Below are 27,383 nucleotides of genomic sequence, written 5' to 3' on the forward strand. Positions count from 1 at the left end.
TGGATGTGTCCCAGGCAGGGACAGGTGGGATATTGGGGAGCAATTCCCACCTGGGAGGGTGGGACAGCCCTGGAACAGAATCCCAGGAGAATCTGGCTGTCCCTGGATCTCTGGAAGTGTCCCAGGCAGGCATAGGAGGGATTTTGGGGAGCAATTCCTGCCTGGGAGGGTGAAAAGGCCATGGAGGAGAATCCCAAGAGCAGCTGTGGCTGTCCCTGCATCCCTGGAGTGTCCCAGGCAGGGACAGGTGGGATATTGGGGAGCAATTCCTGCCTGGGAGGGTGGAACAGAATCCCAAGAGCAGCTGTGGCTGTTCCTGCATCCCTGAAGCATCCCAGGCCAGCCTGGGGCAGTGGGAGGGGTCCTTGCCCATGGCAGGGGGATGGATCCATGGCCTGGATGGGATTTCAGGTCCTTTCCAAGCCAAACCATCCCATAACTCTGTGATAACAGGAGAGCTCTGCCTGTCCCAGCTGGAATGCGAGGCTGGAGAGGTGATGGAGAACATCCTCTCCTCCCCTGGGAGCCCTGAGGGCTGGGGTTCTGGGGTTGGGGTTCTGGGGTGCCAGGCTGGGCCTGACTCCAGCACACCCCCACAGCCCCCAGGATTTGCATCCCTGTTCCAAAGCCCAGCCTGGGGTTTGCAAATTGGCAGAGGGGGAGTAAAGATGGAGCAGATAATGAGCTCCAAACGGCAAACAAAGCCAGGAGAGGAGGAGAGGAACCAAAGCTACAAAATGCTGCTTTTTCCCTGGGCAAAAATCGATGTTCCCCTTCTCCAGTGCTGGACAGGAGTCACACCAGAGCTGCCACACTTGGAAACAGCATCTCTGAATTCCAAACGTGTCCAATTCCCAACTCCCAGCGCAATTAACAGCCACTAATTAACTCCGTGTGCTCAGGGCCTGCCAAAGCCAGGCTGGGCTCCTCAGAGCTGCCAAGAGCAGCAGCTCCCAAAGCCTGGATGCAGGAAACTCCTCCCGGGGATGCCAGGGGGCTGCAGCCCCTCCTTGGCCAAAAACCGGGAGATTCCAGCAGCCCCAGCTCCTGGGTGAGGAATTCTGCAGGGAAAGAAAGGAGGGATGGGATATGGGATGGGGAATGGGGATGATGGGGAATGGGAATGGGGATATGGGGATGGAGATGGGATGATGGGGATGGGATGATGGGGATGGCATGGGATGATTGGGATGAGGTGGGATGATGGGATGGGATGGGAATGGGACAATGGGAATGATGGGGATGGCATGATGGGGATGATGGGATGGGATGATGGGATTGGGATGAGGAGGGATGATGGGGTGGGATGATTGGGATGGCATAGGATGGGATTGGGATGAGGAGGGATGATGGGATGGGACTGGGATGATGGGATGGGATGGGATTGGGATGATGGGATGGGATGATGGGGATGGCATAGGATGGGATTGGGATGGGATTGGGATGATGGGATGGGATTGGGATGATGGGGATTTGCTGTCACTGCTTCCCCTCCTGCAGCACACATGGGTCCCTGGGAGCCAGGGAGCCTCAGCCCCTGCTCCAGAGGGAGAAGCTGGGATCCTTTGGGATGCCCTGCAGAGCACCAACAGTTGGATGCCCCTTGTGAGCCCCGTCCAGGCCGGGATATTCTGGGATGCTCTGGCAGCTCCCATCCCAGTCACAAGTGGAGACCAGCGGGATCCTCCATCCTGCCAGCCACAACACTCTGCACCTCTGTTTTTAAGGACTTTTTTGGGAATTTGCGGCAGCCCAGGCCTCAGTGGGTCACTGGGGCAGCGTGTGGCAGGGCTGGGCTCCAGCAGGAGCCTCCCCCTTGTCTGCAGGAATTACAGCCCCGGCCGCTGCTCCCACATCTGACAAGACGCCGCATGCTCGGCTAATCCTGCTGGAGATTAACTCTGCCCTTGGAATTCCTGCCTCTCCAGCAGGCAGCCAGCAAAGCTGCTCCTGGGGGGGCTCCTCCCTGCTTTAAGCTCTTGGCAAGGAGAGCACTTGCCCCAGGCTGGCTGGGAAGGGCTGGCTCAGGGTGGATCTGGGGTCACTTCCCCTCTGGGAGCCTCCAGGGTGTCCCTGCTGTCACCCCAAAGGTGCTGCCTGCTTGTGCGGAGAGGAAAGGAGAAGATTTGGGATGGATTTGCTGCCAACGGGTCCTCACCAAAATCTGCTCCTCCTCCTCTGGCTCAGGAGCCCCCAAAGTGCCACATTTCACCCCAAAACAGCTGAGATCCAACAGGGGATCCAATAGAGGCATGGAAGGGATCAGCTGCTCCAAGGAATCCCAAAAGCTCGAGGCCTTCAGTCACAAAACAGGAACAATTCAACCTAAACCAAGACTTGGAGAGGAAATCATTCCAAAAACACGAGGACACCATTTTTTATGGAAGGCCCAGCCTGGTCCCGTGCAGATCCCAATCCCACCCCACGGGCACTGAGTGACTGGAGCAGCCCTGGAGCAGCTTGTGGGAAATCAGGAAAGCATTCCCTGAACAGAGCAAACACAACTCCCACTGTACACTGAGAAAAAGGCAAAAAAAAGGGGAAAAAAGGAGAAAAAAAAAAATGTATCAAGTGCCTGGAGCTGTCAGAAAGGTTTCTGAGGTTTCTGCAGCTTTGGCAAGACAGACACAACTAATTTAGCACAGCCTGGCTCGGGAATATGAAGGAATATTAAGCTGTCAGTCTGGATGATAGGAATTTAATCACTGGGAGCAGATCAAAGCTCAGCAGCACCATCGGTGTGGGCTGGACACGCAGGATCAGAGTGGGATGGGCAGGAAAAGCCTGTCCTGCAGGGACAGCCCCCTCCTGGATGTCACCGCCACAGGGACCGTCACTTTGGGACGCTGGGTCCCTCAGGGAATGCCATGGAGAGGGAGGATGAGGCTCAGGAGAGCCCTGGATCCCAACAGAAATCCCCTCCAGAGGGTGGCAAGGCCCTGGCACAGCTGGGACTGTGCCACCTCCTTCCATGTCCCTCTGTGCCACCTCCCTCCATGTCCCTCTGTGCCACAGGAACAGCAGCTGGGAGAAAAAATTCCCAAAATTCCCAACCAGACCCCAAACCTGGGATGTTCCAGCCTTTGGCTGCCCCAGTCATTTTTCCCGTTTTTTTTTTTTGGGGGGGGGCAGGAAACAGAATTCCCATAAATTTTTCCCACATCTGCAGCTGGGATAACCCAGAGCTCGCTCCTGGGGGGACAAACCCCTCTGGCACTGGGTCAGCCCAATCCCTCCTGGTGCAAACAGCTCCTGGGAGCCTCAGGCCCTGCTCCAGAGGGAAAAGCTGGGATCCTGCTATGGGATCTGTAAACGCTATGGGATCTGTAAACCCTACAGGATCTGTAAATGCTACAGGATCTGTAAACCCTACAGGATTTGTAAACCCTATAGGATCTGTAAACCCTACAGGATCTGTAAACCCTACAGGATCTGTAAACCCTACAGGATCTGTAAATGCTATAGGATCTGTAAACCCTACAGGATCTGTAAACCCTACAGGATCTGTAAACCCTACAGGACTTGTAAATGCTATAGGATCTGTAAACCCTACAGGACTTGTAACCCTACAGGATCTGTAAACCCTACAGGACTTGTAACCCTACAGGATTTGTAAATGCTATAGGATCTGTAAACCCTACAGGATTTGTAAACACTACAGGATCTGTAAACCCTACAGGATCTGTATCTTGGACTAGATTGGTTAGAGAGAATTGAAATATTCAACAGAGAAGAAGATTTATGGTATTGTAACAGGAACCTCGCTCTCTTACTCTCTTATCCTCTCTTCTCTCATCCTCTTTCCCACTCTCTTTACTTCTCTTTGCTGCTCTGAGCTGTGCTGGCAGCTCCCAAGCAGGTCCCTGCACTTGGCTCTTGGCAATAAATCCCAAATTCCAGGACCAGAAGAAGATTTATTGTATGGTAAGGGGAACCTCACTCCCTCATCCTCTTTACCCCTGTCTCCCTCTCTCTTTGCTGCTCTGAGCTGTGCTGGCAGCTCCCAGCAGGGCCCTGCACTTGGCCCTTTGCAATAAACCCCAAATTTCACAGCCTGGCTTCAGGGATCTCTCACCTCCATCCACCCCAGCCATCCCACCCCCGGCAATCCCACACCAGCCCAGCCTCCAGCAGCTCAGAGCCCCCATCCTGCTCCCCAGTTAAGCCCTGCCCGGTTACATAAACCTAATTAGCAGGGCTGCACTTGCAGCAGGGCCACTGGCTCTGCTAATCCAGGATTTGTCCCTCCAGGAGCTGATGGGAGCTGGCAGTGCCAGCCAGGCTGCTCACGTGGGCCAGCACAGCACAGGCAGCTGGGCAAAAACACCTCCCAAAAACCGGGGAGGAAGGTGAGGGTTAGGGGAGGAAGGTCAGCCCCAGACAGGATGGACTGCTGCAAAAACACCTCCCAAAAGCTGGGGAGGAAGGTCAGGGTTAGGGGAGGATGGACTGGTGCAAAAAAACCTCCCAAAAACCGGGGAGGAAGGTGAGGGTTAGGGGAGGAAGGTCAGCCCCAGACAGGATGGACTGCTGCAAAAAAACCTCCCCAAAAATTGGGGAAGAATGTCAGGGTTAGGGGAGGATGGACTGCTGCAAAAGAAAACAAAAACCTCCCCAAAAACCAGGGAGGAAGGTGATGGTTAGGGGAGGAAGGTGAGGATTATGGGAGGAAGGTCAGCCCCAGACAGCTTGGACTGCTCCAAAAATACCTCCCAAAAATTGGGGAGGAATGTCAGGGTTTGGGGAGGAAGGTGAGGGTTAGGGGAGGATGGACTGGTGCAAAAAAACCTCCCAAAATCTGGGGAAGAAGGTGAGGGTTAGGGGAGGAAGGTCAGCCCCAGAAAGGATGGACTGCTGCAAAAAAACCTCCCCAAAAATTGGGGAAGAATGTCAGGGTTAGGGGAGGAAGGTGAGCCCCAGACAGGATGGACTGCTCCAAGAAAACTTTCCAAAAATTGGGGAGGAATGTCAGGGTTAGGGGAGGAAGGTGAGGGTTAGGGGAGGAAGGTCAGGGAAGGATGGACTGGTGCAAAAAAACCTCCCAAAAATTGGGGAGGAAGGTGAGGATTAGGGGAGGAAGGTCAGGGTTAGGGGAGGATGGACTGGTGCAAAAAAACCTCCCAAAAGCTGGGGAGGAAGGTGAGGGTTAGGGGAGGAAGGTCAGCCCCAGAAAGGATGGACTGCTGCAAAAAAACCTCCCAAAAATTGGGGAAGAATGTCAGGATTAGGGGAGGAAGGTCAGGGTTAGGGGAGGATGGACTGCTGCAAAAGAAAACAAAAACCTCCCCAAAAACCAGGGAGGAAGGTGAGGATTAGGGGAGGAAGGTCAGGGTTAGGGGAGGAAGGTGAGGGTTAGGGGAGGAAGGTCAGCCCCAGACAGCTTGGACTGCTCCAAAAAAACCTCCCAAAACCTGGGGAGGAAGGTGAGGATTAGGGAAGGAAGGTGAGGATTAGGCTGGAGCAAAGCCGGATCATTCAAAACTGACCCAGCTCCAACTTTCTGGAGTTTTTGGGATGGGGGAGAGGCTGCAGCCACTCTGCTGGACCCCAGAATGTGCATCCCCAAAAGGCCTTCCCAGGGAAACGTGGAGTCGGGGGAGCTCCTGCGCTGCCAGGCTGAGCAGGAGCAGCTCTGAGTTAAATCAGTTTTAATGAGGGATCTCCAGGCTAACCCCACATCAATTGCAGGGTTCCCCAGGCACTGCAGGATGGCACCAGCTCGTGGTAATTGGATCACTCCAGCTTTGAAAATCAGGATTATTCCAAGTGAAATAAATCCCCAGATCTGACCACAGAGAAAATTCAAATTCTGTTCTTTTTTTTTTTTTTCTTTCTTTCCTTCCTGCCTTTTCAGACTTCGGGGCTGTGTTATCAAACTCAATTTACAAACAGAAAAGCCGCAGAGTTGCTCAATAAAACAGAAAAAACGAGCTTGCAGAGCCCTCAGCTGACAGCAAATCTCAATTTTTAAGCCAAACCATCACCCCAGAGCCAGGAGAGGCCCCAGCTCTGGCTGCTCTCACCCAGCCCATCCAGAGGGAGCAGAGCAGGGCCCAGCTGGGATGGCTTTCATGGATTTTCCTGCTCACACTCCTGCCCTTGGCCAAGGGGAGCAGTTTATTCCCTGGATTGTGGGGAGGTGAGGCCAGCACAGCCTCCAGAGCCCTGGCAGCAGCGTTGCCCTACAGCAACCTGAATTCATAACCCGCTGCTGGCAGCCTGGAGAAAGGCAGGCACTGGGCTCCTAACCCCTGAAATTAAAGGGGATTCAGGAATCCCGAAATTTGGGAGTTTTCTCCCTCCTGAGCTTCCCCCAGACCCCGTGCTGCTGCCTGGCCAAAGGCAGATTTCACACACAGCCTTAAATGAAGATTAAATCCCCCACTGACACGTGGCTCCATCACCCCAGAGGATCCCAAAAACCCCTCTGGAAAAGGAACTCCAGGAACTCCAGGAGTCCCAGGGCAATCCCAGCCCTCACTCAGAGCTTGGTCCTCAGGGCTGCTCCTGCCCCCAGGGCGATGCTCCCAGCAGAGCCGGGGACAGGGAAGGGACCCACCCCAGCCTCCACCTTCCCTCAGGTGAGTCCTTATCGAACAGCCCCGCCCCCTCCCCAGGTGAGCCCTTATCAGCCCGCGGCACCACAAAGGGCCATAAAGGGCTGGGAGGTGACAGCTGTGCTCCAGGTGTGCCCCAGGTGGGGCAGGGCCCTTTCATCTCGCCCCAAAGCTGGCACGGAGCAGGAAGAACCCAGCGGGATGGGCCTGGGGCTTGGGAATTTGTTATTGCCAGGAAAAACCCAGCAGGATGGGCTTGGGAGAGAGTTTGGGAATTTGTTATTCCCAGGAAAAACCCAACAGGATGGGCCTGGGAAGAGTTTGGGAATTTATTATTGCCAGAGAAAACCCAGCAGGATGGGCCTGGGGCTTGGGAATTTGTTATTCCCAGGAAAATCCCAGCAGGATGGGCTTGGGGAGAGTTTGGGAATTTGTTATTCCCAGGAAAATCCCAGCAGGATGGGCCTGGGGCTTGGGGGAGAGTTTGGGAATTTGTTTTTGTTATTCCCAGGAAAAACCCAGCAGGATGGGCCTGGGGGAGAGTTTGGGAATTTGTTATTGCCAGAGAAAACCCAGCGGGATGGGCTTGGGGAGAGTTTGGGAATTTGTTATTCCCAGGAAAAACCCAGCAGGATGGGCCTGGGGCTTGGGGGAGAGTTTGGGAATTTGTTTTTGTTATTCCCAGGAAAATCCCAGCAGGATGGGCCTGGGGAGAGTTTGGGAATTTGTTATTGCCAGGAAAAACCCAACAGGATGGGCTTGGGAGAGAGTTTGGGAATTTGTTATTCCCAGGAAAATCCCAGCAGGATGGGCTTGGGGAGAGTTTGGGAATTTGTTATTGCCAGAGAAAACCCAGCAGGATGGGCCTGGGGAGAGTTTGGGAATTTGTTATTGCCAGAGAAAACCCAGCAGGATGGGCCTGGGGAGAGTTTGGGAATTTGTTATTGCCAGAGAAAACCCAGCAGGATGGGCCTGGGGCTTGGGGGAGAGTTTGGGAATTTGTTTTTGTTATTCCCAGGAAAAACCCAGCAGGATGGGCCTGGGGGAGAGTTTGGGAATTTGTTATTGCCAGAGAAAACCCAGCGGGATGGGCTTGGGGAGAGTTTGGGAATTTGTTATTCCCAGGAAAAACCCAGCAGGATGGGCCTGGGGCTTGGGGGAGAGTTTGGGAATTTGTTTTTGTTATTCCCAGGAAAATCCCAGCAGGATGGGCCTGGGGAGAGTTTGGGAATTTGTTATTGCCAGGAAAAACCCAACAGGATGGGCTTGGGAGAGAGTTTGGGAATTTGTTATTCCCAGGAAAATCCCAGCAGGATGGGCTTGGGGAGAGTTTGGGAATTTGTTATTGCCAGAGAAAACCCAGCAGGATGGGCCTGGGGAGAGTTTGGGAATTTGTTATTGCCAGAGAAAACCCAGCAGGATGGGCCTGGGGAGAGTTTGGGAATTTGTTATTGCCTGGCATCCATGGGAGCAGCAGCAGGAGCTGGGCTGTGCTGGTGCTGCCCCATCCTGAGGGATTTAGGGGGGACGTTTCAGCAAGGAGAGACTCAGCAGCATTCCCAAAGGAAGGATGGGGCTGTGGGGACAGCAAAATCCGGGAAAAACAGCAAATGGGAGCTCCTTTGGGACCAGAGCTTCCCCTTGGCCAAACTCCCTGAGGACACAGCACGGAGGGACTTGAGCCACACTGGGAATTTAACAACAGTGGGATTTTAATTCTAACCCCAGTGGGATTTTAACAACAGTGGGAATTAAACCCCAGTGGGATTTTAACCCCAGTGGGATTTTAATTTTAACCCCAGTGACATTTTAACCACACTGGGATTTCAACCCCAGAGGGATTTTAACTTCAACCCCAGTGAGCTTCTGATTTTAAGCCCAGTGGGATTTTTACCACACTGGGAATTTAACCCCAGTGGGATTTTAACTTTAACCCCAGTGGGATTTTAACAACAGTGGGACTTTAACCACAGCGGGACTTTAATTTTAACCCCGGGGGATTTTATCCACACTGGGATTTTAACCCCAGAGGGATTTTAATTTTAACCACACTGGGATTTCAACCAGAGTGGGATTTTAACCCCAGCCAAGCACATCCCAAGGGCAGAGGTGCCTCCTCCCTTTCCCCTTCCAGCTCCAGGTGCCAGCCGTGCCCATGGGAAGAGCAGTGCCAGCCCTGCCAGGTGTCACCACAGGTGTCACCCCAGGGCCAGGGGACCTGTCCTGCCCGGGCAGGGGCTGGCCCTGTCCTTGGGCTGGCAGCAAACACCCCCTTATCTCCCGTCCCTTATCTCCTGGGCAAACAATGGGGTCGCTCCGTGCCCTGCCCGGACAATGTTTCATTACCCCGGTGTTTAATTACCCCGCTGTTTAATTACCCCGGTCCTCGTGGGAAGGGGCAGCAGGGGGGAGGTGGGAACCGCAGGGGAATTCCACAACGGGAGATGAAACAGAGCTGGAAAAGCAACGGGTAAACAGCCAGGGAATGTCCCAGTGGGATCTGCTCAGCTCCCTGCAGGAAGGGAGCATTCCCAAATTCCCTCCACATCATTCCCAAATTCCAGCCAGGAAATGTCCCAGTGGGATCTGTTCAGCAGCAGGACAGGCTCACAGCAGATCCCAAATTCCAGCCAGGGAATGTCCCTGCTCAGCCTGAGGGAAGGGCTCACAGCATTTCCAAATTCCAGCCAGGCCATGTCCCAGTGGGATCTGCTCAGTTCCCTATAGGAAAAGCTCACAGCATTCCCAAATTCCAGCCAGGAAATGTCCCAGTGGGATCTGCTCAACCTGAGGGAAGTGTTCACACCATTCCCAAATTCCAGCCAGGGAATGTCCCACTGGGATCTGCTCAGTTCCCTACAGGAAGGGCTCACACCATTCCCAAATTCCAGCCAGGGAATGTCCCACTGGGATCTGCGCAGCTCCCTGCAGGAAGGGCTCACACCATTCCCAAATTCCAGCCAGGGAATGTCCCACTGGGATCTGCTCAGCTCCCTGCAGGAAGGGCTCACACCATTCCCAAATTCCAGCCAGGGAATGTCTCAGCCAGCAGGAAGGGCTCACACCGTGTCCCAAACACCACAAGCCCCAATCCCAGGATGTTTCCCCCCTGTTGTGTGAGGAGTTCCCTTCTCCTGGAGCTGGGAATTTCCAGCTGGAGCAGGGGCTGCTATCCCAGCAGCTCCGTCCACCCCACAGCCCCATCCATCCCACAGCCCCATCCATCCCAGCGCACTCCAAGGGCTCATCCAGAGCCAGGAATTCGGGGGAAGGGCAGGGAGCACATCAGGGAAGGTGTTAAAGAGCCGGGAGTTGTTTACAACCCCGATTACCCCTTAATCCTCTCTGAGCGCTGCTTTACGAGCCCGGCCTCCTCCCGCGGAGCTGCAAAACACCTGGGCAAGGAACCCTGGAGCACCAAATTCCCCTGTCCTCAGCTGCCCAAAAATCCCTGGAGCACAGAAAACCTCATCCTCAGCTGCCCAAAAAACCCTGGAGAACAAAACACTCACATCTTCACCTGCCTAAGGAACCCTGGAGCACAAAATCCCCTCCATCCTCACCTGCCCAAGGAACCCTGGAGCACAAAAAACTCCCATCTTCACCTGCCCAAAAAATGCCTGGAGCACAAAATCCCCAGTGTTCACCTGGGTAAGGAACCCTAGAGCACAAAAAAATCCCATCCTCACCTGCCCAAAAATCCCTGGAGCACAAAAGTCCCCCATTCACACCTGGGTAAGGAACCTTGGAGAACAAAAAACCTCATCCTCACCTGGGTAAGGAACCCTAGAGCACGAAAAAACTTCATCCTCACCTGCCCAAAAAGCCCTGGAGCACAAAAAGGTCCCATCTTCACCTGCCCAAAAATCCCTGGAGCACAAAAATCTCTGTCCTCACCTGGGTAAGGGACCTTGGAGAACAAAAACACCTCATCCTCACCTGGGCAAAGAACCCCAGAGCACAAAAAAACTTCATCCTCACCAGCCCAAGGAACCCTGGGCAGTTTGAACACAGAGCAGACGGGGAAAGCATCATCCAACACTCCTGCCATGGGAAAAGGGGCATTTCCCCCCATGGGAAAAGGGGAATTTCCCCCCATGGAAAAGCTGCATTTTCCCCCATGGAAAAGGGGCATTTCCCCCATAGGAAAAGGGGCATTTCCCCCCATGGAAAAGCGGCATTTCCCCCATGGGAAAAGGGGCATTTCCCCCCATGGAAAAGGGGCATTTCCCCCCATGGGAAAAGGGGCATTTCCCCCCATGGGAAAAGGGGCATTTCCCCCATGGGAAAAGGGGCATTTCCCCCCATGGGAAAAGGGGCATTTCCCTCCATGGAAAAGGGGCATTTCCCATATGGAAAAGGGGCATTTCCCATATGGAAAAGGGGCATTTCCCCCCATGGAAAAGGGGCATTTCCCTCCATGGAAAAGGGGCATTTCCCATATGGAAAAGGGGCATTTCCCCCCATGGAAAAGGGGCATTTCCCTCCATGGAAAAGGGGCATTTCCCTCCATGGAAAAGGGGCATTTCCCACATGGGAAAAGGGGCATTTTCCCCATGGAAAAGGGGCATTTCCCCCCATGGAAAAGGGGCATTTCCCCCCAAGGAAAAGGGGCATTTCCCCCCATGGAAAAGGGGCATTTCCCACATGGAAAAGGGGCATTTCCCCCATGGGAAAAGGGGCATTTCCCCCCATGGGAAAAGGGGCATTTCCCCCCATGGGAAAAGGGGCATTTCCCCCCATGGGAAAAGGGGCATTTCCCCCCATGGGAAAAGGGGCATTTCCCATATGGGAAAAGGGGCATTTCCCCCCATGGGAAAAGGGGCATTTCCCCCCATGGGAAAAGGGGCATTTCCCCCCATGGAAAAGGGGCATTTTCCCCCATGGAAAAGGGGCATTTCCCCCCATGGGAAAAGGGGAATTTCCCCCCATAGGAAAAGGGGCATTTCCCCCCATGGAAAAGGGGCATTTCCCCCCATGGGAAAAGGGGCATTTCCCCCCATGGAAAAGGGGCATTTCCCCCCATGGAAAAGGGGCATTTCCCCCCATGGGAAAAGGGGCATTTCCCCCCATGGGAAAAGGGGCATTTCCCCCCCATGGGAAAAGGGGCATTTCCCCCCCATGGGAAAAGGGGCATTTCCCACATGGGAAAAGGGGCATTTCCCCCCCCCCATGGAAAAGGGGCATTTTCCCCAGGGAATGCAAAAGCAGCACCCACGGAATTCCAAGCTGCAGAGAAGAGCTGAGCAGCAGCTCCAAGAGAACAACAAGTGCCTCCCCTGTGCAGGTGCCCCCCAGAATCCCCCCAAACCCAGAGCTGCTCCTTCCCCTCCCAGGTGTGTCCCCACCCAGAGGAAGCTGCTCTCCACCTGCCCATGGATTTGCCTGAACTTTGTTTTCCAAGATTTGCTTATCACCCCCATCCCAGATCTCTCCCACTCATGGGGGGGAAAACATCAGGAAAAATAAGGAAAAAATAAGATGGGAATGACTGAAGGGAAAACTCCAGGAGGAAGGAGCTGGACTTTTCATTTTAAAATTTTCATTTTCAAGTTACTTAAACGGGTTTAATTTTAAAGTCGTTTAACTTTGAAGTTATTTAATCGTAAAATTTTAAGGGATTTTCAACCACTGCGGTTTTGTCCTGGGGAGTTGGGATGCACTGGATGTGACAGATCCTCAGCTCAATATTCCATCCCAGCCAGGAATTTTCCACAGGGGCTCCCGAGGAACTCAAGGACTTGCAATTCCCATTCTCCTGAAGCAGGAGGCTTTAGGAAATCCCAGCCCTAATCCCTGTGTGCCTGCTGTAAAAAATGGGATAATCTCCCTTATCCCAAAGGAATATCGGCCTGGAGCTGCTCAGAGTCTGCCCTGGGAAGAGCCTGGAGGACCTGGGCATGGAATTATCCCCAAACTCAGCTCCTGCAGCCCCTGGAAGCAGCTGGGCACGGAATTTCTCCCCAAACTCAGCTCCTGCAGCTCCTTTTCCTTGAGATCCCTTTCCCCACAGCTCAGCTCAGCCATTCCCAGAGCCAAGGATCCAAACCCATCAGATCCCACCATTCCCACTTTGAATTGGCTTTTTCACCCCTCACAGGCTCGGTTTCCCCCTTGGATCAAGGGAAAGGACACAAACACCTCTCCACCTGCCTGGCCACAGGGGTTTCCAGCCCCAGGGGATTCCAAAATCCTTGGAAAAGAGGCAGGAAATGCGTGAGAACAGCCAGAGCTCCCGTGGTTGTTTATGGGATGAAGAAATTGAGGCTGAGTCACAGAGCCAGAGCTCAGCACTCCCAGGAGAGCACCAGATCCCAGCAAACGGAGAGGATTCCAGAGCTGATCTCCCAAGAGCATCCCAAGGTCCCAGTGCCAGGGATTCAGCAGGGCAGGAGCAGCTGGGAGGGGATTTGGGGCCATCACTTGCAGGGGAGCTGGGATGAACACTCCACATCCTCCCAGAACTTCCCAGAGGAGCCTTCCCAACCACCCCAAGGGAGGCCTTTCACCCCACAGGTGCCATCCTGCAAAAAGAGGAGGGAAGAGGTGGGGTTATCCCAGCAAAATGAGGAGGGGGAAAAAAGGGCTCATCCTGGGAAAAAGAGAAGGGAAGAGCTGGGCTCATCCCAGGAAAAAAGAGGAGGGAAAAGCTGGGGTTATCCTGGGAAAAAGAGGAGGGAAGGGCTGGGGTTATCCCAGCAAAATGAGGAGGGAAGGGCTGGGGTTATCCCAGCAAAAAGAGGAGGGAAGAGCTGGGGTTATCCCTGCAAAAAGAGGAGGGGAAAAAAGGGCTCATCTCTGCAAAAAGAGGAGGGAAAAGCTGGGCTCATCCCAGCAAAAAGAGGAGGGGAAAAAAGGGCTCATCCTGGGAAAAAGAGGAGGGAAAAGCTGGGCTCATCTCTGCAAAAAGAGGAGGGAAGAGCTGGGATTATCCCAGCAAAAAGAGGAGGGAAGAGCTGGGGTTATCCCGGGAAAAAGAGGAGGGAAGAGCTGGGGTTATCCCAGCAAAAAGAGGAGGGAAGAGCTGGGGTTATCCCAGCAAAAAGAGGAGGGAAGAGCTGGGGTTATCCTGGGAAAAAGAGGAGGGAAGAGCTGGGGTTATCCTGGGAAAAAGAGGAGGGAAGAGCTGGGGTTATCCCAGCAAAAAGAGGAGGGAAGAGCTGGGGTTATCCCAGCAAAAAGAGGAGGGAAGAGCTGGGGTTATCCTGGGAAAAAGAGGAGGGAAGAGCTGGGGTTATCCTGGGAAAAAGAGGACAGAAAAAAATGGGCTCATCCCTGCAGAAAGAGGGAAAGGCTGGGCTCATCCCTGCCAGCAGAGTGTGACCCCACAACTCCCTCACCCTTTAGACCCCCCTGTCCCTGCTCCTGGCCTCGCCCCCTCCTATCCCGGGATATTCCTTATCCCGATTCCCTAATCTGCAGCACATGATGCTCAGCACACACAGAGGCAGTCAGGAGCCCTGGGGGATGTGGGAAAACTTCCCTGACTCCTGCAGGGGCTGGGGACAGCGGGATGGGGGCAGCAGCTGATGAGGGAAGGATGTTGGAGGTGGGAAAAACAAGTGGAGCTTCCCCAGGGACTCGGCTGAGTCACGATGGTCCCACGATGGAGCCAAGGGCCAGCAGGACTCCCTGGATTCCATCTTTCCACAGATTTCATGGAGTCAGGAGGAGGAAATCTCCCTGTGAGGGACAAATTCTGTCCCAGAGCCATCCCCTGCACCCTTTATTGCTTTAGAGCATTCCCAAATCTGATCCTGCCCTGTCCTCAGAAGGAGGAGATCCTGGGTGGGATGAATTCCATCTCAAACTCATCCCCTGCACCCTTTATCAGTTTAAAGAATTCCCAAATCTGATCCTGCCCTTTCCTAAGAAAGAGATCTCCCTGTGTGGGATGAATTCCATCTCAAACCCATTCCCTGCACCCTTTATCACTTCAGAGCATTCCCAAATCTGATCCTGCCCTTTCCTCACAAAAAAAAGGGAATCCCTGTGCAGCCAGGCCAGGCCAGGCTCCTTCCCAAGGGCAGGGAAAAGCCTGGAAGCAAAGGAACTGCAGCAGAGCAGGGCAGGGCAGGCCTGGAGAGCCTTGGGGCAGCTCCTGCAAGGGCAGCAAAGCCTCCAAGGGAAAAACAGGAATTTCACGGGATCAGGGAATGGTTTGGCTTGGAAGGGGCCTTAAAGATCACCCAATTCCAACCCCCTGCCACCACCAGCCCAGGAAGGAGGACTGGAAACAAAGCAAGAAGGAGCGGGAGTGAGGGAGAGAGGAAGAAGGTGAAGGGGATGGACGGGAGGGGATGGAAGCAGAGGGAAGGATTTGCTCGGAGCCTGCTCCTGGATCCTGCAGCCCGTGTGCCAGGCACTCCCGAATACTAATCAGAGCTGAAAAAATATCAAACAATTAGGAAGGAAAGTCTGCTGGCAGGGCTTCTCCTGGAGACGTCGGGCTGGTTTTGTTTATGAGCGGGAGGAAGTGGGAACCGCTCCTGTTTGTTCTGCGGGAGAAAAGAGAGAGCTCCAGTGTTTTAATTTCTCTGCTGAAAACCCTGGAGATTTGGCCTGAAACGGAGCAGAGGGGCCGATCCAGATTCACCCCGCAGCCTTTTGTTACAAGAAAATATTTGAGTCGGTTTTTTTTTTTTCCCTCCCTCCCCTTCTGCGTGGGCAAAGAAAGGGGCAGTGGATACAAAGCCGGCATTTTTTGTTCCCAGAAAATATCAATGAAAAGAGCATTCCAGAGGCCAAGGGCACAGCACAGCTCCCAGGGCACTGGAGGTGTCCTGGCTGAGCCCAGGAAAGGCAAAAACATCACCTCAAAAACTCCTTTTTTGTTAAAAAGGCTGGGGAGCAATGCTTGGGAAGCCTAAATTAAATTTTTAACCAGGTTTTTGCCTCCCAAGGACACACACGAGGCTGGGAGGGGATGAGGCCGCATGCACTTCATTTGCTCAGAGGTGCAACTTGCAGCAGCTCCTCAGATGCAAAACCCCTGGATCAACGTCTTCCTCTGGTTTTCACACGGGAGGGCCTGAAGCAGCGCCTCAGAAAACGAAATAAATCAGGTTTAGTGCGGGCTGTAAGAGCAGGAGGAGCTGGGTGAGGAGCTGGGACAGTTCCTGGGTGAGGAAAAGCAGATGCCAGGACAAATCCCAGCATCCCAGGGCCAGAGGGGACTCCTGGAGTGCAGAGCAGTGTGAGAACGGAGCTCAGGCTGTCCCCGAGGCTCTCAGGGCCCTTTCAAAGCTCTTTTTCCCCCACAGGGAGCAGCCTGGGGATGGACAAAATGTGCCATTCCCGGCTGAAAACTTCCCAAAAACCCGGCTTTTCACAGCAAACCCCAAATGCCTTCACCATGGAAACCCAGCCCGGGGCTGGTATCGCCGCTGGAATTCGCCCTTGGCTGCAGCTCGGGAGGAGCCCGGACAGGGAAACCTTTGAGCTCGGGAAGTGCCAGCCCAGGAGCCTGGGACTGCTCGGGAAGAGCTTCCAAAGCAGCCCCAGACGTGGAATTATCCCGCAGTAATTCACCCCCTCCAGACTTGGGATTATCCCTCAGTCGTTCAGTAATTCACCCCTTCCCAAACACAGGGTTATTCCTCAGTAATTGACCCCTTCCCAAACTTGGGGTTATCCCACAGTAATTCACCCTCTCCAAAACACGGGGTTATCCCTCAGTAGTTCAGTAATTCACCCCTTCCCAAACACGAGGTTATCCCTCAGTAATTCACCCCTTCCAGACTCAGGGTTATCCCTCAGTAATTCAACAATTCACCCCTCCAAAACACGGGGTTATCCCTCAGTAATTCACCCCCTCTCAGACATGGAGTTACCCCTCAACAATTCAATAATTCACCCCTTCCCAAACTTGGGGTTATCCCACAGTAAATTCACCTTCTCCAAAACACGGGGTTATCCCTCAGTAATTCAGTAATTGACCCCTTCCCAAACTCGGGGTTGTTCCTCAGTAATCCAGTAATTCATCCCCTCCCAAAAACAGGATTATCCCTCAGTAATTCACCCCCTCTCAGACACGGGGTTGTCCCTCAATAATTCAGTAATTCACCCCCTCCCAAACACGGGATTATCCCTCAGTAATTCACCCCTTCCCAAACTCGGGGTTGTCCCTCAGTAATTCACCCCTTCCCATGTGCAAGCAGAGCCAGCCCCAGCTCCCAATCCCAATCCCTCTTCTGCCCGGGGAGCTGGGGAAGGGAGAGGCAGAGCAGGAGCTTTCCAAGCTTTTCTTTAGGAGAAGGGAGCACGCTGAGCCATCCCACAGGGAGCTGGGAATGCTGGAGCCATCCCAAGCCAACCCCCCCACTGTCCTCCCCCACGCTCCCCAAATCCCACATTCCTGCATCAGCAGCATTCCAGATAAAGCTTAAAAGGTTTCCCAAGTGCCACAGGTTTTGGGCTAAAGGCAGATCGGTAAAAGTCACATTTATCACCTCAGATCTGCTCCCTCCTCATCCTCATCCCTCTGCTCTGGGGAGCCAAGAACCACACTGGGCTTTTCTGGAGTACCCAGAGCTGGAAGCCACCCACAAGGAGCAAGTCCAAGTCTGGAATAACCATTCGGGTTTGGGGCATCCGTGGGCATCCCGGGAGGTTGGGAATTGCCCTTCCCAGGGAGCAGCACCCTCGGGAACCCGCGGTGCAGGAGCAGGAGCAGGAGATGGATGAGGGGGGATGGATACAGAGCCGGGAGCGGGGGATGGAGGCAGTGCCAGGAGCGGGAATGCCGGAATGCCGCGGATCGGGAATGCCGCGGAGCGGAGCGGGAATGCCGCGGAGCGGAGCGGGAATGCCGCGGAGCGGAGCGGGAATGCCGGAATGCCGCGGAGCGGAGCGGGAATGCCGCGGAGCGGAGCGGGAATGCCGGAATGCCGCGGATCGGGAATTCCGCGGAGCTCCGCTGCCATCCAGCGGCCGCGGGACGCGTTCGCTGGAAGCCGCCGTCACCTCCCGTGCGATTTCTGACACAACCAACACCCCCTGGATTTGTTTTCCCCAGTATCCCACCTCGTCTGGAGCAGCCCTGCGGTGTTTAACTGCGGCTCCCAAAGATATTGGTAGTTCCATGGGGTTTTTTACACGTTTTTCCAGGGCTGGAGCACCTCTGCTCCAGAGCCAGGATGGGAAAGCTGGGAATGTTCAGCCTCCGGGGAAAATTTAAAACCCCTTCCAGCGCCTGAAGAAGCTCCAGTGGAGCTGATGAGGGGATTTGGACAAGGAATGGAGTGACAGGACACAGAGAATGGCTTCCCACTGCCAGAGAGCAGGGATAGACGGGACACCGGGAAGGAATTCTTGGCTGCCCCATCCCTAAAAGTGTCCAAAGCCAGGCTGGACGGGGCTTGGAGCAGCCTGGGATAGTGGAAGGTGTCCCTCTCATGGTAGGGTGGCACTGGATGGGATTTTAGGTCCGTCCCATCCCATCCCATCGATCCCATCCCGTCGATCCCAGCCCGGCGATCCCAGCCCGGCGATCCCAGCCCGGCGAACCCCGCGCGCCCCCTGCGGGCCCCGCCGGGCACTGCAGGCGCTGCCGCTGCTGCCGCCAGGGGTCAGCGCGAGCCCGGGACAGAGACCCCGACCCCGCTGGGATCCCGCTGGAACCACGCTGGGATCACCCTGGAACCCTGCCTGGATCCTCCTGGAACCTTGCTTGGATCCCCCTGGAACCCCGCTTGGATCCCACTGCGATCAACCCTGCTGGAACCAACCCCACATTTCCCACCCAGGATGTGCCCCCAAGCCCCCCACAGGCATCCAGCATCCCATGTCTGGGCTGTGCTCCCGACCCCTGGTGGATCCATGGGAAATCCCTATTTCCAAAGGGAACAACCTGTGACACTGGGGACATGGGTCAGATCCATAGGAAATCCCTGTTTCCAAAGGGAACAACCTGTGGCAATGGGGACATGGGTCAGATCCATGGGAAATCCCTGTTTCCAAAGGGAACAACCTGTGGCAATGGGGACATGGGTCAGATCCATGGGAAATCCCTATTTCCAAAGGGAACAACCTGTGTCCCTGGGGACATGGATCGATGGTGGATCCTTGGCTGGACTCCCTGACTTTTGAGAGCTTTTCCAGCCAGAATGATTCCATGATTCCATGGGATGCCACAGGGGCTGAGCAGCATCAGGGAGTCCCTAAAATTGTTTGCACCTGGGTTTCCCTCACCCAAAACCTCACCTGTCCCCAGCAGCCCTGGGCTTCCCTGGAGCATCCCTAAGGGACAGATCCTGCTCTGGGAGTAACTGATGGGGACAAAGTGCTGGGACAGGGAAGATTTCACAGCCAGGGGTTGAAAAGGGGCTGCTGAGGATCCTGATAAAGATCTGGCCTGCAGCTGGATCCATCCTTCCTGCAGGGCTGCAAGGCCAGACTGGACAGGAACGTGTGCTAAAGGTGGTGTCCCTTATCTTTGGTATGTGATAAACTTTAAGATTCCAAATCTAAACCATTTCATGAAGAAGTGCAGCACCAGGACAGCACTCAGCCACCATAAGCACCAACATCTGCACCACAGACCCAAAACCACAGGATATCCCTCAGAAAAAAAGGGAAAAAAATGCAAAAAATCCCAAAGCAAATCCCAACATCAGCCCAGCCCCACCTCACAGAGGAGCCAGGGAGGGCTGGGCTGTTTTACACCAGCGCAGGGCTAAAATCTCTGCCCAACCCAGCCCAAAGAGCTCAGCTGGAAAATGTGGAACTGCAGAGAGATCATGGGCACAAATCTTATCCCTCCTCCTCCTCCTCTTCCTTGTGTTCAGAGGCAGGGACAGCACAGGGAGACTCCTGCTGAAAGGGATGAGGACAAGGGCTTGGTACCTTCATGGGATCATCGGGGAAAACCACAACCCATGGGATCATCAGGGAGAGCCGCAGTCCATGGGATCATCAGGGGAAAATCACAACCCCTGGGATCATCAGGGGAAAAACCACAACCCATGGGATCATCAGGGGAAAACCACAACCCCTGGGATCATCAGGGGAAAACCACAACCCATGGGATCATCAGGGAGAGCCGCAGTCCATGGGATCATCAGGGGAAAATCACAACCCCTGGGATCATCAGGGGAAAAACCACAATCCATGGGATCATCAGGGAGAGCCACAACCCATGGGATCATCAGGGGAAAAACCACAACCCATGGGATCATCAGGGGAAAGCCACAATCCATGGGATCATCAGGAGAAAGCCACAATCCATGGGATCATTACGGGAAAACTACAACCCATGGGATCATCAAAGGAAAACCACAACCCATGGGATCATCAAAGGAAAACCACAGCCCCGAGGGACTGGGGAAGAGCCTGAGCAGCATCAGCAGCACTCAGGAAGTGGCTGAGAGGAAAATGAGCAGCCCCAGCTGTGCTCAAACAGATGCTGCAGTGCTTGAAGACTGAAATCCAGAGCTGCTCCCGCCACTCAGAGCTCCAGGTTTGCATTTTTCCCCTCTGGGAAGAGCTAAGAGCAGACCCTCCGGGGTTTGTGGCCAACAGCAGCTCATTCCCCACCCAGGAAATCCCATCCCATCCTCCCTTTCCCAGACCAAACACCCTCAGTCTCTCTCAGCTGTCCCCAGCAGCTCCTCGGGCATCTGTCCCATGTCACACCCAGATGACAACACCTGCACAAGTCCCCTCAAAATCCAAAGTCTGGCATCATTTCCTGGCAGGAAAAGGGGTTTTCCATAGGAGGTTCACAGCAGCCTCCTGTGAACCAACCCATGGGATCACCAGGGAGAGCCACAATCCATGGGATCACCAGGGAAAAACCACAATCCATGGGACCATCAGGGAAAAACCACAATCCATGGGACCATCAGGGAAAAACCACAATCCATGGGATCACCAGGGAAAATCCACAACCAAGGTCCTGACCCTATCCTGGTCCTGGTAATCCTGGTGGTTTCCCACTCTCCCTGCAGCCACCACCGGCTTGGGAGAGTGGAAAACCATCAGGATTCCCCTCCTGAGGGGAAGAAAGGAAAACCTCCTGGGAAGCTGCAGCCTTTAACCTTTTATCCATTCCTCAGCAATAAAACTCCAGGAAGAAAACTCCTGCTGGGGATTTCAAGCTGGAATAGCACTAAAAACCTCATGTATTGATTAAAGCAGCCAGTCCAGCTGCCAGAACAAACCTGGCTGCTCCCTCATTCCCTCCCAGCAGCTCCCAGGTTTGGGCAAGGGGGAAAATATCATTTTCCAACAAGTCCAACAGGAAGGTGCTTTTAAAAACAATTTTTAGAGAGGAAAAATTCGTGTTCTTGACTCACATCAGAGCAGCAGGACTTGTCCTCCAGCAGTGCATGGAATCCTTCCTCCTGCAGAGCCAGGATGCTCAGAGCAGCCCAGAAAAAGAGGGAATTGCAGGCTCAGGCTGCAGGTGCTGCTTTTCCCTTGGAGATTCCCGGTGCCAGAGCCAGTCCCAGCAGGATGATGTGAAAGCAGTAAATCCACAGGGTTTGGCAGGAGCAGGAGGAACGGCCCTGCCATTCCAGCTGCTGACAGAAGGGAGCATCCAAAGCCCAGGCGAGGCTCACAGGAACCATCCAGGGACAATCCAGCCTCGGGAGGGGACAGGTGCCACTCCTGCCCCGTGTCCCCACCGCTGGCACAAGGGGCTTCCAGCAGCTCCTGGGGCCCACGGGAGCCGTCCCTGCAGGGATCCCAAAACCTGTGGAGAAACAAAGGTCAGGGTGAGGGACAGGAGTGACCCTGGACGCTGCAGCACCACCTCGTGTCCCTGCTCTGCTGGGGCACCTGAGCACATCCCGCAGAGTGGGGCTGCAAGAGACGCCCAAATTCGGCACCCAGGTGGGGCCAAGCTCCAGGAGCCAGCTGGATCTCCCTGCTGCTGCTGCTGCTGCTGCTGGGCAGAGGTGCTGGCCATGCTGGTGGCACCAAGGGTGCTCCCCCAGGCAGCACTGGCCACTTCCTCGCCCAGGACTGGTCCCACTGGCTCCTGGCACACAGGATTCCTGTTTGGATCCGAAAGAGCCCAGGGTTGATTCCTGTTTGGATCCACCATAGCCTGGGATTGATTCCTGTTTGGATCCACCACAGCCCAGGATTGATTCCTGTTTGGATCCACCATAGCCCAGGATTGATTCCTGTTTGGATCCACCACAGCCCAGGATTGATTCCTGTTTGGATCCGAAAGAGCCCAGGGTTGATTCCTGTTTGGATCCACCATAGCCTGGGATTGATTCCTGTTTGGATCCACCACAGCCCAGGATTGATTCCTGTTTGGATCCACCATAGCCCGGGATTGATTCCTGTTTGGATCCACCACAGCCCGGGATTGATTCCTGTTTGGGAAAAGAGCCCAGGATTGATTCCTGTTTGGATCCGAAAGAGCCCAGGGTTGATTCCTGTTTGGATCCACCACAGCCCGGGATTGATTCCTGTTTGGATCCACCACAGCCCGGGATTGATTCCTGTTTGGATCCACCACAGCCCAGGATTGATTCCTGTTTGGATCCACCACAGCCCGGGATTGATTCCTGTTTGGATGCAGAAGCGCCTGGGATTGATTCCTCACAGGAACCACAGCAAACACCCAGAGGTGACAATTCCCAAGCTGAATTCCTGTGGGGAACAGGAGCTGAGCCCCCCAAAGCTCTGGGCAGGGCTGTCCCTTCTGTCTGGTGACAACCCCAGCACAGCAGCAGCTCCTCCCCAAACCAGGAGCAAGGACAGGGGACAGCCAGCAGATTTTTGGGGGGTTTTGGAGTCCCTGCTGTGTGCCAGGTCCCCCCAGGGACAGGGGACAGGCAGCAGGGACAGGGGACAGCCACCAGATTTTCGGGGGGGGGTTGGAGTCCTTGCCATGTGCCAGGTCCCCTCGGGGACAGCCACCAGATTTTGGGGGGGGTTTGGAGTCCCTGCTGTGTGCCAGGTCCCCTCAGGGACAGGGAACAGCCAGCAGGGACAGGGGACAGCCACCAGATTTTTGGGGGGTTTTGGAGTCCTTGCCATGTGCCAGGTCCCCCTGGGGAAAACCAGCAGGGACAGGGGACAGTCAGCAGGGACAGGGGACCACCAGCAGGTTTTTGGGGGGGTTTGGAGTCCTTGCCATGTGCCAGGTCCCCCCGGGGACAGCCAGCAGATTTTGGGGGGGTCTGGAGTCCCCCAGAGCCCCTCACGTGGCCACCCGGGCTCGCAGCAGCCCCGCTCGGGCTCGTTAGGGCGCCGCTGCCGCCGGCACAAAGTCCGTATTTGTTTCCCCGCAGGGGTGGAAAGAAAGGGGGTTTTGTGTTTTCTTCCTCTGCTCTTTGCAGGCTGTGGGGAGTTTATTTGACACTCCAGCACTCTTTGTGAGCTGAGTGCCCCGGGATAAATGCTACCCTTAAGAGTTACTTGGCGTTAGACAGAGGGACCCTCTTCAGAGGAGAATGGGGGCTTGTTGGGATGGGGTGGGAGGGGGCACGGCGAGGGGGGCTCGAGGAGAGCCCTCATAGAAGGGTCTCTGTCCTGGCCTCACAATGGAGTGAATTCTTCAAGATACCGGGAGCTGAAAGGAAGGAAGGAACTTTCCTGCTTTTAAAAAGGATTTTCAGGAACAATTGAAGAAGCCATAAGAAGGGGAGCATTATTCCCCATCCAGGCCGCTGGGCTGGGAAGCTTCTCCCTCCCCCTCCAAGCCCTGGGCACATCCCACAGATCCCTCTGGGACAAGCACAGGGCTGGCGTCAGGGTCACGGGCACTTCATCGAGGGGCCTGCCCAGACCCTGCCAGCAGGACATGTCCTGGTCCTTGTCCTCCCTTCCAAGGTGCCACTTCCACAAGCCAGCTTCTCCTGCCTCCAGGTCCTTCTGCATCCAGAGGAAAAAGGGATTGTCCCAGGAACAGGGATTAAACACCCACCACCCTGCCAGGGCTGCAGGAACTGCTGTCCCCGGGGACCCCTGCAGCCAGAGGGTGGCATCTCCATGGAAAACAGCTGGAGAGGGCCCTGCCAGGCACTTCCAGACGTGCAGCTCCTCCTCCCCAGCTCACGGGGAGGTTTCTGCACACCCTCAGCCTCACACAGCCCAGCAAGAGGAGCTCAGCTCTGGCTGGAGAGCTTCACCTCCAGCCTGGCTCCAGCACAGATCCCAACCCCCTCTGGGGTGATGGATTCACCTCCCACTCCCTCCCAGTGGCCACTGGGGGCCGGGTCCCCCCCAAGCCCAGCCAAGCAGGACCCTCCTGTCCCCATCCCACCCCAAATGGAGTCCCAGAGGGTCCCTCCTTCCCTCTTCCCCTCCAGTTGCTCAGGAAATGCTGGAACAAGAACCAAACCAAGCCCAAGGAAGAGCTGGCTGTGAGGAAACCTCCTGGATCTCATCCCAACCCCTCCCATCAGAGAAGGGCCCTGCTCTCCAGGCTCTGGAATTGCAGGGAAGCTCCTGTCAGCTGGAATTCCTGCAGTCCCAGCCTCAGGGACAGGCACCTGCCTCTTGGTGTCACTGGCAGCCCAGGTGCCAGCGCTGGCAGCAGCTCCTGTCCCTCCAGGGCCACCAGCCCTGGTTTTGTGTGCTGGGAACGAGGACGGGCAGGGACAGCACCACAGGAACCCCCTGAGCTCCCACCCCACAGCTCCTAAAGCACCTCAGAATTCACAGAATCACCAGGCTGGAAGAGACTTAAAGATCATGGAGTCCAACCGAGCCCCAACACCTCAACTCAACCCTGGCACCCAGAGCCACATCCAGGCTTTGTTAAACACACCCAGGGATGGGGACTCCACCACCTCCCCAGACCACTCCAGAACTTTATCACCCTTCCCATGAAAAACTGTTTTCCTAAGATCCAAACCTCCTGCCTGCCAGCAGGACCCCGCACCCCAAAACCGTCTTTTCTCCTACAAACCCAGGAAAAACTTCCAAAACCCCTCATGGTTTGGCCTGAGAGCGCAGTGTAAAGAAGCAGCAGCAGGAGCAGTTCCAGTGACAGCAGAGACACTGCAGCCATCCCAGACTGGGGACGAGGTGACACCGGGGTCCCAGAGCAGCTTCTCCACCCAACCCTGAGCAGGACCAATTCCAGGAGCCCAGCAGGATCCAGGAGCCCAACAGGATCCAGGAGATCCAGGAGCCCAGCTGGACCCAGGGAGATCCAGGGGTCCAGGAGATCCAGGAACCCACATCCAGCAGGATCCAGGAGATCCTGGAGCTCAGTAGGACCCAGGGAGATCCAGGAGCCCAGGTCCAGAAGGATCCAGGAGATCCAGGAGCCCAGGTCCAGCAGGATCCAGGAGCCCAGCAGGATCCAGGGAGATCCAGGAGCCCAGCAGGACCCAGGAGCCCGGGTCCAGGAATTCCAGGAAAATCCAGGAGCCCAGGTCCAGGAGATCCAGGGGATCCAGGGGATCCAGGGCAGACCCTCCGAGCCAGCCTGAAGCTCCTGCAGGGGCCAAAACCCCTCTGGCCCTGCTGATCCAGGCTGCCTTAGGCTGAGCTTTACCCAGCAGAGCCTTCGGAAGCTTTTCCTGCAGCTCTGATCCCCAGCCAGGGAATAAAAGCAGGAATAAAACCTGAGGAATCAGCTTGAGGAACAACCCGAGCAAGCGACGTTTGCTCCCCATACAAAACCCATTCCGAGATTGATTTTTTTTTTTTTTTTTCCTTAGGAAAGCTGCACAACCACCCAGGGATCAAACGTATTTATTTAAAGGCTTAGGTTTTAGCCCTTAAAAAAACCCCACATCTGCGGCTTGGCAGGAGGAGCAGCCAATTGAATGGGAAAAATGTTCCTTGCTGAGGGCACGGCCCGGGCCGAGGCCTTCGCACCTCATCAGCTCCGCCGGAGATCGCACCCGGGAGGGGCCCGAGGTGACAACGAGCCCCCTGCCAGGCCAGCAAAGCTCTTCCTGCAACTCCTGTGCTGCCAAAGAGGGAGGAAAACCCAAAAAAATGTGAAAAAGGGGAAGCCTTGGAGCGCTAAAATCAAACCGGGAGCAGGAGAGAGGCACAGAGTCCTCAGGGAATCATAGGGAGCGAACCCCAATCCTGCGCTGAGAGATCCCCTCAGAAAGGAGCAGCATTTATTAAATAATAAAAGCCTTTCCGTGCCGCGTTTATCCAAACACGGGGCACTTTTTTGCTTCCTCATTTCTGTTTTAAACCCATCTTTGGTGGTGGAAGCAGCCTGGCTGAACAAGGCCAGGCTTTGTAAAGCAGCTCCAGCTCTGGGCACTGGCAGAGCCCTGGGCTCTCCTCGGCCTCTCTTTTGTTGCTTTTATTTTCTGTTTAAAGTTCAAACAACCCCCAAACCCCCCAGGAAGCTGCATTGTGCTCCTGGCATGATCCCCCTCGCTGTCTGCGGGGCGGGTGTGGCCCTAAACTTTTGATCTCCGAAAATTTAAGCGTCATTCCTTATCCAGGAGAATTCCCAGATGGAGAAGCTTGAGTCCAAAACTGTCCAGATCCGAGCCAGCTGCTGTTAAAAACCACCAGGGACAAGGGATGCTGCTGGATTGAACAGATTTAAAACCAGGCAGGAGGGGAATGGAAAAAGTTCAGCCTTGGAAGAGCCAGGTCAGAGCTGGAGGCTTCCAGATGTCAAAGGCAGAGCGATCCCAAAAAAAAGCCAGGTCCAAACATTCTCCAAGCCCTCCTAAAAAAAGCCAGGTCCCAACATTCCCCAAGCCCTCTCTGCACCTGTAACCCTGAGCCCAGCTCAGCCAGGTGCAGGTGAGGTGGCACCTGAGCTTGGAGACCCCAAACCTCCCAAAATCCCATTTAAACCTGAACTGTCCCCCATACACTGCAGGTGACACTGCTCTGCTTGTGTGGCCACTCAATGTCCCAGGCTGCTGGGACATTCCTCCTTTTCCAGCCCTTCAGGGCTGAACCCACCTTCCCAGGTCGGACACTCCTCATTTTCCAGGATATTCCTCATTTTCCAGCCCTTCAGGGCTGAACCCACCTTCCCCAGCAGGTCCCAGCCATTCCACAGGGATCTGGGGGATCCTTCAGCCAAGGGGAGCAGCCCCAGTTCAGCAGCTCCAAACCAGGTCCTGCCAGCACCCCAGAGAGTGGGATGAGCCCATTTGGGACCTTTTCCCTCTCTCAGCAGGCAGGAGAATCCTGCTGGACTCCACAGCCTTGAATTCCTGTCTCAGCAGAGTGAGCAGGGACACTCCTGTTCCCAAATCCCTTGGGCAGGAGAAACACCTGCAGCTCCTGAGACCTGCCAGGGCAGAGCACCTGAGCCTGCTCCCCCTGCCCAGGTCAGCCCTCCCAAAATCCCTTTTTCCTCGGGAGACACCACACAGGTGTCACCACTCCTGGCCACAGGGGTATTTTGCCTCCTCCTCACCCCACAAGAAATGGGATTTGGGGTTCATTTCACCCAGCTGGGAGCCTCCTCCCAAAGGATTGATATTCCCACAGCCAGAGTGACCCCACTGTCCCAAACAGGGCAATCACTGCTGCATCAAATGGAGTTTGAGGGGTGCCATATCTCCCAAACCTTTGTTTTGGGACACCTGAACATGGAAAGCACCTGGTAAACTTAAAAAAAAAAAAGCCCCAAATCTTGACAGAGCTGGTGTTGCAGCAAAGCTTTAGGAAACGAGAGCACAAAGTGATTGTCTCCGTATCAGAGCTCCAACTTCCCTCACATGGCAGATCCCACACCTGGGGGTGATGCCTTCAATTTCAGCTTTCACATTTGCAGGCTTGAGGCGAACCAGGAAGATTTCTGCCCCTCAGCTCTACAGGGAAATGAGAAACTCGGCGCCCTGACAGCATCACCTGCCTGCCAGCAGAGAGGGCCGCTGTCCTCGGGAGCCCTGCTCCAGTTTCGCAGCTGGG

The 27,383-nt window shown here is 55.0% G+C and overlaps 1 long non-coding RNA gene across 1 annotated transcript in view; it reads right to left on the reverse strand.

Annotated features, from left to right (window-relative positions):
- LOC129046891 (uncharacterized) overlaps positions 1 to 27,383 on the reverse strand; it is a 40,585-nt gene that overhangs the window by 12,178 nt on the left and 1,024 nt on the right. Inside the window, exon 2 of the long non-coding RNA XR_008508734.1 lies at positions 20,855 to 21,255. This is a non-coding gene — a long non-coding RNA (uncharacterized LOC129046891). The remainder of the gene's footprint in view (positions 1 to 20,854; positions 21,256 to 27,383) is intronic.

The sequence above is a fragment of the Molothrus ater genome, chromosome 19 (genome assembly GCF_012460135.2).
Source record: "Molothrus ater isolate BHLD 08-10-18 breed brown headed cowbird chromosome 19, BPBGC_Mater_1.1, whole genome shotgun sequence".
Taxonomy (NCBI): domain Eukaryota; kingdom Metazoa; phylum Chordata; class Aves; order Passeriformes; family Icteridae; genus Molothrus; species Molothrus ater.